This window comes from Dipteris shenzhenensis, chromosome 7, assembly GCF_047967505.1.
Source record: "Dipteris shenzhenensis isolate YYH24624 ecotype China chromosome 7, Dip_SZ_1.0, whole genome shotgun sequence".
Taxonomy (NCBI): Eukaryota; Viridiplantae; Streptophyta; class Polypodiopsida; order Gleicheniales; family Dipteridaceae; genus Dipteris; species Dipteris shenzhenensis.
Genome location: NC_141602.1, coordinates 41920427 through 41932701, shown reverse-complemented (window position 1 = coordinate 41932701; position 12275 = coordinate 41920427).

Sequence of the window (12275 nt, the reverse complement as noted above, 5' to 3'; positions counted from 1 at the left end):
TCAAGTACCTCTCTCATGAAATGGTACCTGACCTCAATGTGTTTGGTCTTTGCATGAAAGATCAGATTCTGTGCTAACTGAATAGCACTCATGGAATCACTATGCAATGTTGGTACACCGGTATGAATCCCCAAATCTCCCACCAGCTAATCAAGCCATATAGCCTCCTTGCAACCCTCTGTGGCTGCAACATACTTAGCATTTGTGGTAGACAAAGCAATGCACTTCTGTGCATGAGACATCCACAACACTGCACCACCTGCAAAGGTGAACACATAACCAGAAGTGGATCTCCTACTATCCACATGCCCTGTATAGTGCGAATCTATGTACCCAAGTACATGCATGTCTCCTCTACAAAAGCAGATGCACATCTCCTTGGTACCCTTCATGTACCTCATGATGCACTTAACTGCCTCCCAATGCCTCTTTCCTGGATTAGCCATATACCGGGTAACAACTCCCACTGCAAATGCAATGTCTGGTCTAGTAGCTATCATAGCGTACATAAGACTCCCAACCACTGATGCATAAGGGACCTTGGCCATCATGGCCCTCTCCTCATCTGATTTGGGACTATCTGTATGACTCAGTTTCACATATGGAGGCAATGGAGTACTCACTGCCTTCCCCCCCTCCATATTGAAATGCTGCAATACTTTTGTAACATACTCCTTTTGTGAAAGCCAAAGGAGTTTCCTACTCCGATCACGCGTGATGCGCATACCAAGAATATGACTTGCAAGTCCCAAATCCTTCATATCAAAGGCCTCATCCAACTTGGCCTTTAATGCATTTAGCTCATAAGTATTCTTGCTAGCCAATAGCATATCATCCACATATAGTGCTAGGAGTATCAAGCTATTATTATTAGCCCTTTTAGTGTAGAGGTAGTGATCAATTTCACTCCTTCTTAAACCTTGGGATCGAATGAAAGCATCAAACTTCTGATACCATTCCCTAGGCACTTGCTTAAGACCATAGAGACTCTTCTTCAGCTTGCAAACTAAATGCTCTTCGCCCTTTTCTTAAAGCCTTCCGACTGCACCATGTAAATTTCCTCATGCAGATCCCCATGTAAGAAAGTTGTCTTGACATCCATTTGAATAAGCTCCATATCCTCTGCTGCCACTAGTCCAAGCATGCATCTAAGTGTGGTCATCTTCACAACTAGAGAGAATATCTCATCAAAGTCCACACCCTTCTCTTGCTTGAATCCTTTAGCGACCAAATGGGCCTTGTACCTAGGCACATCATCACCTATAACCTTCACCTTGTAGACCCATTTACATGGCAATGCTTTCTTTCCATGTGGTAAAGAAACCAAGTCCCAAGTCTTATTCTTCATAAGTGAACTCATCTCTGATTGCATAGCATACTCCCATTTGCGTTTATCCTCGCGCATCATAGCCTCTCTGTAGCAAGAAGGCTCCCAGTAATCAATAAGCATCGCATAGTCTACCCGTGGAACAAACCTATCAAGCGGTCTAGACACTCTAGATGATCTTCTCAAGGGCATTTTAGCTTGCTGTCCCACCTGCATATCAGCCACATTTGGCTTATCATTTCCACCAATAGATGATCCATCATCTACCCTTGATTGTATACCTGATTTAGTGTGAGATGCCACGTCCAAATTCAACAAGTAACGTGAATTCCACTACTTGCCCAAGCTTGGGTAGGCAAGAGCTCCTTGCCTAAGTGCTTGGGTGAGAGATTTCTTTATCTACAAAAATTTAATGTAGTGTGCTTGGTGGGACTTTAATGCACCACCTCCTTTGATGGACTTGACTGTCGAGGCATGGTAGTGGATATGCAACCCTACCTACCAGAAACCAAAGTAATATTATATGGGTTGGCGAGGTTTTGGGGTGTAACCGCCTTGAGGTGATAGAGGGTCTGTGAGGTGGAAAGTTGGGGAGGTAGCAAGCTAAGGGTGTCCACTTTTGGACCACCCACGGGTGAGTGTGACACCCCCTCGAGTGAAAATACAAAGGTTTTGATTCCATGTGAAATACCTCGATCGAGGTATCGTGTCCAATGAAATTGGCACATGTGGACATCCAAACCGAGCCCATACCTCGATCGAGGTCTTGCATTTTAATCAACCGAACCAAGCCTATACATGAGTTGGATACTCGAGACGCACGGATTACAGAGTTGGAGGCATTGTTGGCTGAGTCTAGGGTTGAGGTTAGTTATTCTCATTGTGTGTTTTGAATTAAAGTTTTTTGGTTCATTCTCACCATGTACGCGACATGTTTGCTTGGCAGGCACATCTATTGCGATAGGATATGGATTCTCATGTACGACAGCTGGAGGTGGATATGGAGTCTTGTGTATGACAGTTGGAGGTGGGTTTGGAGGAGCAGAGCATTCGGACACACATAGCCTACCATCGAGCGGATCATTATATTTTGCAGTTGAGGCATATTAGTCGTGATCCATCTTGCCATAGGATCCACCCCAGTACCCTGCCCCTCCTGTAGATGTGTCGACTAGGACACCCATAGATGCACCAGTCATAGCCAGGCTTCCTACCACCACTTACGTCCTTTGCCACGAGGATTTTGACACCGTAGGGTGGTTTAGACTAGGGTGCGGCCACATCGCACATCTCCATTGCATGACCCGCCACATGGTGGCACGATCAGTGTGCCCTATTTGCTTTGCTGACATTGATGTGGCCACATACAAAGGACTAGGCATGGATGATCTGTATCCTAGTCATCGTCAGGCGATTGATCCATTTGCCTGTGTGGTCTTGACAGAGCACTACAGGGAGGAGGCATAGAGACCTTTGCTGCAGTAGGAGGGTGTTGATACTTCAGTGGTTGTAGCGTGTCTTTTGCAACGCTTCTCGTATGGTGATTTCATGCCAGGTGACGAGGCACGAGCAGAGGAGGCACATCGTATTGAGCAAGAGGTAGAGCTTCAGATATCATTGCAGCAGTGGGTGGAGCAGTAGCTTGGGTGGGGCCAAGACCAGCATCTTCTACATATAGAGATGATTACTCGAGCTGATTTGAGGCACGAGTATTTGCAGATGCATGACTTTGGGAGCTGAGGCACGCATACATAGAGGAGGCGAGGGAGGTAGAGATGGCAGCGGTGGCTCGTGCAACATGCCCTCCTCATCATCAGGATGAGGTTGGCCCATTTGATCCAAAAGATGAGGTTGGCCCATTTGATCCGGCTTTGCCTGAGGGTACACATCGCGGACGGTTGGGCAGCGGGTCATACAAGAGCCACATCAGAGGATGACTAGAGGATCATATGTGGAGTTATTAGATTCTTATTTAGGATAATTGTTCATGCTTCACAATATCTTGTTTAGGGATGCACTTCTGCACGATGATGATGATGATGTACACATTCATTTTGGTACTTTCATGATGTTGTTCTTACTTTTATGATGTATGAGCATTTTGGTACTTTGATGATGTTGTTCTTACTTTGTTTATCTCAGTTTATAGTTTGTTCAAATCTAACATAAGCATTTAAAATTAGGAGTATCATTTTGAATTTCAGATATCTCAATTCACACATCTAATACATAAGGTATTTTAAAAATAATGCCGTGTGAAGTAATTCTAAACATTAAGCATTGAAAAGGTGTTCAAGTATAAGGTCTCTCTCTCTCTCTCTCTCTCTCTCTCTCTCTCTCTCTCTCGTGCTATGAACTTTATCATTTTGAATATCATATTGAATTTCGTATATATCAATGCTTGCAATTATTACACTAATATTGTCACTAATTTTTGTAAATTATACATTAAGAAAAAAATGTCAATGTTTAGCATGGAATGGTGCTCAATGGTAGTAACATGTGTCAAACATTAATACATGATTATGTACAATTGGTCCAAAATCATATAATACGTATATAATTTTTCATAGGTAGTCACTAGTAGGGAGTGCATGCAAAAATGCATGCATTGTACCTTCCACGCGGCACATACGAAATCGATTGGCAACCGAATCTTGCATGGATGTATGTCTAGGGTAGCTAAGAGCCGTGCAAAGTTTCATCCCCAACAGATAAGTCCACATGCGTATTTGGTTAGTATGTGCGCCATTTTTCATACGTAGTCACGGGGTAGTCACTAGTAGGGAGTGCAAAAATGTACGCATTATACCTTCCACATAGCACATACCAAATCAGTTGGAGACCAAATCTTGTAGGGATGTATATCTAGGGTAGCCTAAGGGCCGTGCAAAGCTTCATCCCCAATAGATAAGTCCACATGCCTATTTGGTCGGTATGTTTGCCATTTTTCATACGTAGTCACTAGTAGGGATTGCAAAAATGTACGCATTATACCTTCCACATGGCACATACCAAATCAGTTGGAGACCAAATCTTGCAGTGATGTATATCTAGGGTAGACTAAGGGCCATGAAAACTTTCATCCCCAACAGATAAGTCCACATGCCTATTTGGTTAGTACGTTCACCATTTTTCATACGTAGTCACTAGTAGGGATTACAAAAATGCACGCATTATAACTTCCATGTGGCGCATACCAAATCAGTTGGAGATAAAATCTTGCAAGGATGTATATATAGAGTAGCCTAAGGGCTGTGCAAAGTTTCATCCCCAACAGATAAGTCCACATGCGTATTTGGTTAATACGTGCACCATTTTTCATAGGTAGTCACTAGTAGGGATTGCAAAATTGTACGCATTATACCTTCCACGCAGCACATACAAAATTGATTGGCAACCAAATCTTGCATGGATGTAGGTCTAGGGTAGCCTAAGAGCCGTGCAAAGTTTCATCCCCAACAGATAAGTCCACATGCGTATTTGGTCAGTACGCGCACCATTTTTCATACGTAGTCACTAGTGGGGAGTGCATGCAAAAATGTACGCATTATACCTTCCACGCGGCACATACCAAATCTATTGGCAACCAAATCTTGCATGGATGTAGGTCTAGGGTAGCCTAAGGGCCGTGTGAAGTTTCATTCCCAATAGATAAGTCCACATGCCTATTTGGTCAGTACGTTCACCATTTTTCGTACGTAGTCACTAGTAGGGAGTGCAAAAATGTAAGCATTATACCTTCCACGTGGCACATACCAAATCATTTGGAGACCGAATCTTGTGGGGATGTATATCTAGGGTAGCCTAAGGGTTGTGCAAAGTTTCATCCCCAACAGATAAGTCCACATGCCTATTTATTTGGTCGGTACGTTTGCCATTTTTCATACGCAGTCACTAGTAGGGATTGCAAAAATGTACGCATTATACCTTCCACACGGCACATACCAAATCAGTTGGAGACCAAATCTTGCAGGGATGTATATCTAGGGTAGCCTAAGGGCTGTGAAAAGTTTCATCCCCAACAGATAAGTCCACATGCCTATTTGGTCAGTACGTTTGCCATTTTTCATACGTAGTCACTAGTAGGGATTGCAAAAATGTACACATTATACCTTCCATGTGACACATACCAAATCAGTTGGAGACCAAATCTTGCAGGGATGTATATCTAGGGTAGCCTAAGGGTCGTGCAAAGTTTCATCCCCAACAGATAAATCCACATGCGTATTTAGTTAGTACGTGTGCCATTTTTCAGACGTAGTCACTAGTAGGGATTGCAAAATTGTATGCATTATACCTTCCATGCGGCACATACGAAATCGATTGGCAACCAAATCTTGCATGGATGTAGGTCTAAGGTAGCCTAAGAGCCGTGCAAAGTTTCATTCCCAATAGATAAGTCCACATGCGTATTTGGTTAGTACGTGCACCATTTTTCATACGTAGTCACTAGTAGGGAGTGCATGCAAAAATGTATGCATTAGCAACCAAATCTTGCATGGATGTAGGTCTAGGGTAGCCTAAGAGCCGTGCAATGTTTCATCCCCAATAGATAAGTCCACATGCATATTTGGTCAGTATGTGCGCCATTTTTCATACGTAGTCACTAGTAGGGAGTGTTAGATATCAATGCTCCGCTCTCGTGTAACTACACGGGAACTAGCTAACTCTACTTGTAAGCCACCATATGAGGAGAAGGCATTTGAGTAGCTCGGTTATCCGGTAGATCCTGGTTTGGACACTAGATGGGGGCCATGTGTGGCTTGATGGTTGGATGGCTTCAGATAGAGTTGGCACACCGCCAACTAGGCTACATGCAAGTGTGGGAAGGCATCCCTTGACTGACCACACTGAGGGTAGATGGAGCATTTCTTGGGGCAGCCCACTCTCGAGTTGCGAGGCCCGTTTGGAGCCTCAGATGATCTCGGATGGTTCTGGGCCGAACGGGGATTGTAGGTTAGTTGCTCTGTTTTGTGCACCGGTTCTATCGTATGGTCGATGGCCTATTTCGGGACCGACCCCCAATCGACCCTTTTGGGCGGGCTGGGTCGGTCACCCAATTGAGCCTAAGCGACTACGACTGGTGGCTATATAAGAGCAAGCCTGTGAAGCCCATTTTATCACTGGCTACAGCAACCCTGATTCCTTAGCATCTAGCCTCCGTCTTCTATGGTTTCCAGCATGCCATCGAAGCTTCTTTCACAGGAGCGCACGGCTGGGAGGCAGCGCCATCTACTGTATCAATTCTACAGTAATCAAAATTTAGTAAACAAAATTTTGATTCTCCATACTATCTTGTTTTCTCTCTTGCGTACGAGATCCTATTATCTATTGAGCACAGACGTTCTATTATTTTCTTACAGGGAGTGCATGCAAAAATGTACGCATTATACCTTCCACGCGGCATATACCAAATTGATTGGCAACCAAATCTTGCATGGATGTAGGTCTAGGGTAGCCAAAGGGCCGTGTAGAGTTTCATCCCCAATAGATAAGTCCACATGCGTATTTGGTTAGTACGTGCACAAATTTTCTTAGTCACATTTTTAAAATGTCCTAAAGCACAAAACACAATTACAACATAACTATTAATAAACAAATTTTTGTTTTACGAAAACAACAAATCCCATTGAGAAGACAACGGACATCAATATAAAATAGAATCTAATATAATGATGTGTATGAATGTGTATAAAACCATCATAGTGAAATATAAAATATGAGTCCATGAAAATTACAATGGTATGCTCACACAGTGAGCCTATACTTATTGAATACAAAAATATGTAATACCCAATAAAAATCTATCTGATCAACTAATGATCCCCAAAACTCTGATATGTAATGTGCTACTCCTCAAGATCGGCTCTCATGCCAATAGTTGCAAGTATGCTTTCATGATCCTCCACTGCAAGGTGCCATCATGGAGTGGACATTGCCTTGTGAGTGCGAACATGACTCAAAGTAATCTTGATCGTAACAGCAAGATGAGAATACATGTATGCCTCCTGATCCGCCATGTACTCCTGGAACTCAATATAATGACCACACCTCTGTATCTGCTAAAAATAGTAGCCACCTACGATCATGCTATGAGCATCGAAGTGCATCCCATGCCCATCCACTATATCCTCATTCAGCACACTCTTTGCCATAGAGCATCGCAACAAGTAATAATACACACCCTCCTCATTGCCCTCCCAAGCAATGACTGCGAAGATATCACCAATATGCAACATATCTGTAAGTTGGTCGTAATCTCTAGAGGAACTAAATCCCACATCCTGATCATCATGTACCTCCTCCCAAGGCTGGAAGGGAGAAAGCACTCGCCGTGCCCATGGATTGGCCCATGGTATCATGGAGCACCCTCCCCAATCATCATCAATGCATGCGAAGCAAAAACATGCAAACCGTTGAGAAAAGATCGTGGGTTAAGACTCACACCTATGCTCCTGATGGAATGGAAATCAAGAGTGCCAGACACTGAACGACAATTAAAAGGCCTAGATCGATCAATACTCCCAATGTCCATGGACCAAAAATACCAACTCACCACCCTATCGTCACGCGACTGAAACACGCGACTGAAACGAGGAGATAGCACTAGTGGATAAGTGATGGCTGCACCACCAGACCACATCATGTGCATCCTTGAAGCGATTGGCACTATGACGCAATTGGTATCGATGCAAAGCACACTTCACGCAAGCACTTGCACCATCATGCTCTCCCTTACCATGCCCTGTCTCGAAGTAGCTCCATGTGATCGAAATGCTTGTCTCACGGTGCCATCTGTAGAACCAATCAAACTATCTAGCAGATTTGAATTGACCACCACAACCATCTGACCAGATCCAGTGTCGCTGCCATGTGACACCACGATCCCTCAAGAAACTATCATGCAAAGTGAAGCAATGCTGCACAAAATGGGCATCATGCGATCGATCATCGCTAATGTAGAAGTGATAATCTCGCACAATGACACGTGAATCCATGGTGCTATCAATGCCATCCACATGAGCCTGTGCATGACGATAGCTAGTGTGCACAAATATAGCAACCTGCAATATGGCATTGAAAAAAAAAAGACTATTGAAATAATTCAATATAATGAGGCCATAAAAAACCAATAACTCAATCACACATCACCTGTTCGGAGAAATAATTCTTCGATTGGATCTCATGCTGTGGTGCAAAGGTAGAATTCTCCACAAAGTCCACCACTGAGACAACCACCCCTGTAGGAAATGTCCTCAAACATGCACGAAACTGACGATCCTCCCACTTTGCAGTGTGCGAGTAGCGTATGTAGTGGTACAGCTTCCCTCAGAAACTATCAGTGAATACAACACATGGAATCTCCTTTCCCACAAGCTACAACCTCCTCGACTATGCACCACCATCTAATGTCAGGGTACTATTCTCATACTACTGCCAATGAACCATCTGCACATCACAAGTATCTAGTGCAACTCGTGGCACTCTAGCAAAGTCACCACACAAAGTACACCTAGCTTCCACACAATCAAGGGAGTGGAATAAAGCATCGCCATCTCATGTACACAATATGGAATGAATGGAGTCATGAGGGCTAGTAGGAACCACTCCCCTATGACCATCAAGGGAATGGAATACGTCATACATCAATCCAAAATCCACATGGTAGCGACAACAGCACATGTCACGCTCCTAAGAGCATCGCACAAAGCATGGCCTGCATCGCTCAAATGACCTCTGCCCAATCCTGAACTTCGGGTGCACCTCTACAAACTGAGTGTACAACTCAGTTTGGGTACACTCCAAAAAACATGCACCATGCTCAATGTACACACTGCATGACACCCTCTTCTGTAATGCCTTCTTGAACACCGGGGATGCTCTACAATGCTCCTCCCAAAACTGCTGTATGAAGGACCTAGTGGAATCATCCAACAATCGATCGCTGCGAGGTGCACGACCACTCAAAGCCCAAAGAGCATCAGTCTCACTATCCTCTAGACTCTGCCTCTAATCATGCCTGCTCACAATGTGTGTGGTGCAATCTGAAGAAGACGTGAAGCGGTATGCACATGGCTTGTCATCTGAGTCTACTAATGGCAGCCACAATAGCACGACATGCTGCCAAGGCATCACTTGAGTTCCTATGCTTAATAGAAGAATAGGAACATCGAACACTGCTAAAGACCTTGCTACATACAACCCTATCTCTACGTGCACCAAGACCAGCAAGCCTCCTACACTCTACCAAGTCAGGGTGATCAACTAGGGACGTGAGAAGAGCAGACTATGAAGCTGGCATAAGGTCACTAAAAAAAGACTGCACAATCTTGCTAGTACGATGACGGATAGTGGACTTCGGCAAGTCGCATCGTGAAGCAACACTTCTGCTACAAGGTGGGGCAAGGGGATCAATGGGAGATGGTAGGGTGGAGGGGGGAAGGGAGGCGCCAAGGTGAAGGGGGGGAGGGGGAGGGGGAGGGGGGAGGGTGGAGTGGGAAGAGGTAGAGGTGGAGGGCAAAATGTTGGTGGCTAGGGGAAGGGCGGAGGTTGGAGGTAGGGGAGCAGATGAGGATGTAGAGATGGAGTGGGGGTGGGAGTGGGGGTGGAGGTGGAGGTGGGATGTAGAGATGGAGGTGGATAGGTGGTGGCAGTGTGAGCTCTAGCTCTAGAGGCTCTCTTACATTCACGAGCCTTCCGCTTGCCCTCCTCGTCAACGAGATTTAGGGGGGGGGTTCCTACATCTTTCACGTCTACTAGCTCTATGGCTTTGAGAACCCATTCTCAATGAAAGTAGGATGGAAGGTGTGACAAAGTGATGGGGAGGCAAGAATGGCTAAGAATGGGTGAAATGAACCAAAACGTGGTGTCTTATAGAGAGCATGAATCATCCACTAGATTGCTCTTGATTATTATTGGTGGAGAAGGTGCTAAGATTGAAAATAATTGGCTACTAAAATTCCATTTGACTTTGTTTTGAAACTAATTTTTGTGGTCTACTCAAATAAGTTGATTTTAATCATATTATATATACATAGAATCCAATGTTAATTTTAAATATTTTCATCGTTTGATTTTATTTCAGTTTAATATTCACATAACATATGTGCCTATCTTGATTGATATTTTCGTTAATGCAATTTGAGAATAACCTATGTGATAAACCATGATAATTTGATTATTTTGCCACTTCCAAATATCTCCAAATACCTCGATCGTGGTCATAAACCATGACAATTTGATTATTTTGCCACTTTTGGATACCTCCAAATACCTCGATCGTGGTCATAAACCTCTATCATGGTATTCTATGCTTCATGTACTCAAATCACCTCCAAATACCTCGATCGTGGTCATAAACCTCGATCGTGGTACTCAAATCACCTCCAAATACCTCGATCGTGGTCATAAACCTCGATCGTGGTATTCTATGCTTCATGCACTCAAATCACATGCATGTATAACTTACCATGCATGTTGATGATGTGGCTTGCCATCATCATGATGTGTATACATGTGGCTAATGTGGCACCATGCATGGTGATGATGTGGCAATATGGTGTGAAATATATGAGGCTCTTCCATGACATGGAAATGTGATATGGCATGATGAGTTGGCATTCATGAGGTGGTAGATTGACATGGCAAATTGAGGTGGAGGGATTGGTGATGTGGCAATGTTGACGAGGTACGCTAAGGTGGCAAGGTGTGATGACATGGCTCTAAGAGTTCCTATGATGTGGAATGATGAGGTGGCACATGTGGCTGATGTGGAAGCACGTGTGGCAATGTAAGGTGACATGGCAACGAGTGATGTCACATCTCCTTGATGACATGGCACCATGTAGTCTAACAATGTGACATGGTGGCAAGGCAAAAATAGATGACTCAGCCTTCCACATGGGTAGCATGCACACTCCAAAGGCTTGCCACTAGGTCAATGATGCTCCTAACCTACTTCACCAAGCCTAATACCAAGCCTACCTTGTCTTGGTATTAGGCTTGGGTGGCCCTTTTTCCCCCACAAAAGGGAGATTCAACTTGTGGAGGCCATAATGTACCGTTCCCTTACTCAAATTTAACCAAAATTTTTTCCTCTTATTCATCACGTGGAGGACTAGAAATATTGACATTTTTGAAATGTTTGGTCATGTTTAAGAATTACTAGATTTATTTTTAATATTCTTTGTTGATCCTCTAAGGAGTAAAAGTAAAAATTAAACTTTAATCTCCCTAAATCTAATCATTGGATTTGGGATTTGATGATTGAATCACACACCCTTATGTGCCTACTAACCTTCCACTCAATTGGATTTGCTTAATTATTCAAAATACTTAAAAAATGTGGTGTGCTACTAAAATGTATGTATTTTATGACTTTATTTATTGTAAATAATTATTTATAATTAGATAAATCATTCAAATAATTACCAATAAATCAAGTTAAGCTCTACATAATGTAAAGAGACCACTTACAAAGTTTCAATAACATTTAATCTAAAATGAGTGAGAAATTCAGAATTTAGTATGACACTCTCTGTTCGTGACAAAGGTATGACCGCCCTGGAACCATGCCATGTGACACAAAGAAATTTTTTGTGCATGCATCGAATTTTCAATCAGACCATACCATTGTGTGCACAATAGCATGTGTGATGTTGTGTTTGAAGACTTCAAAGACTAGATCCATAGGGAAGTAGGTGAGATTTGCAGTTTTGTGTGCCGAAAAGCTTGTTTTTCCACCTCCTAAGGATTGGGGAGTGAACAAAAAGTGGACACCCTTAGCTTGCTACCTCCTGTTGAAGCTTTTCTCTATTGCGAACGTAAAACTTCTCTTGAAGAGAAAATTTGGGGGGAGGGATTTTTAAAAATAATTTTTAATATACCTCACTCACTTGCCCCTTTAAGCCCCTTTATGGTCAATATATGTGGGCAAGTTGCTTGG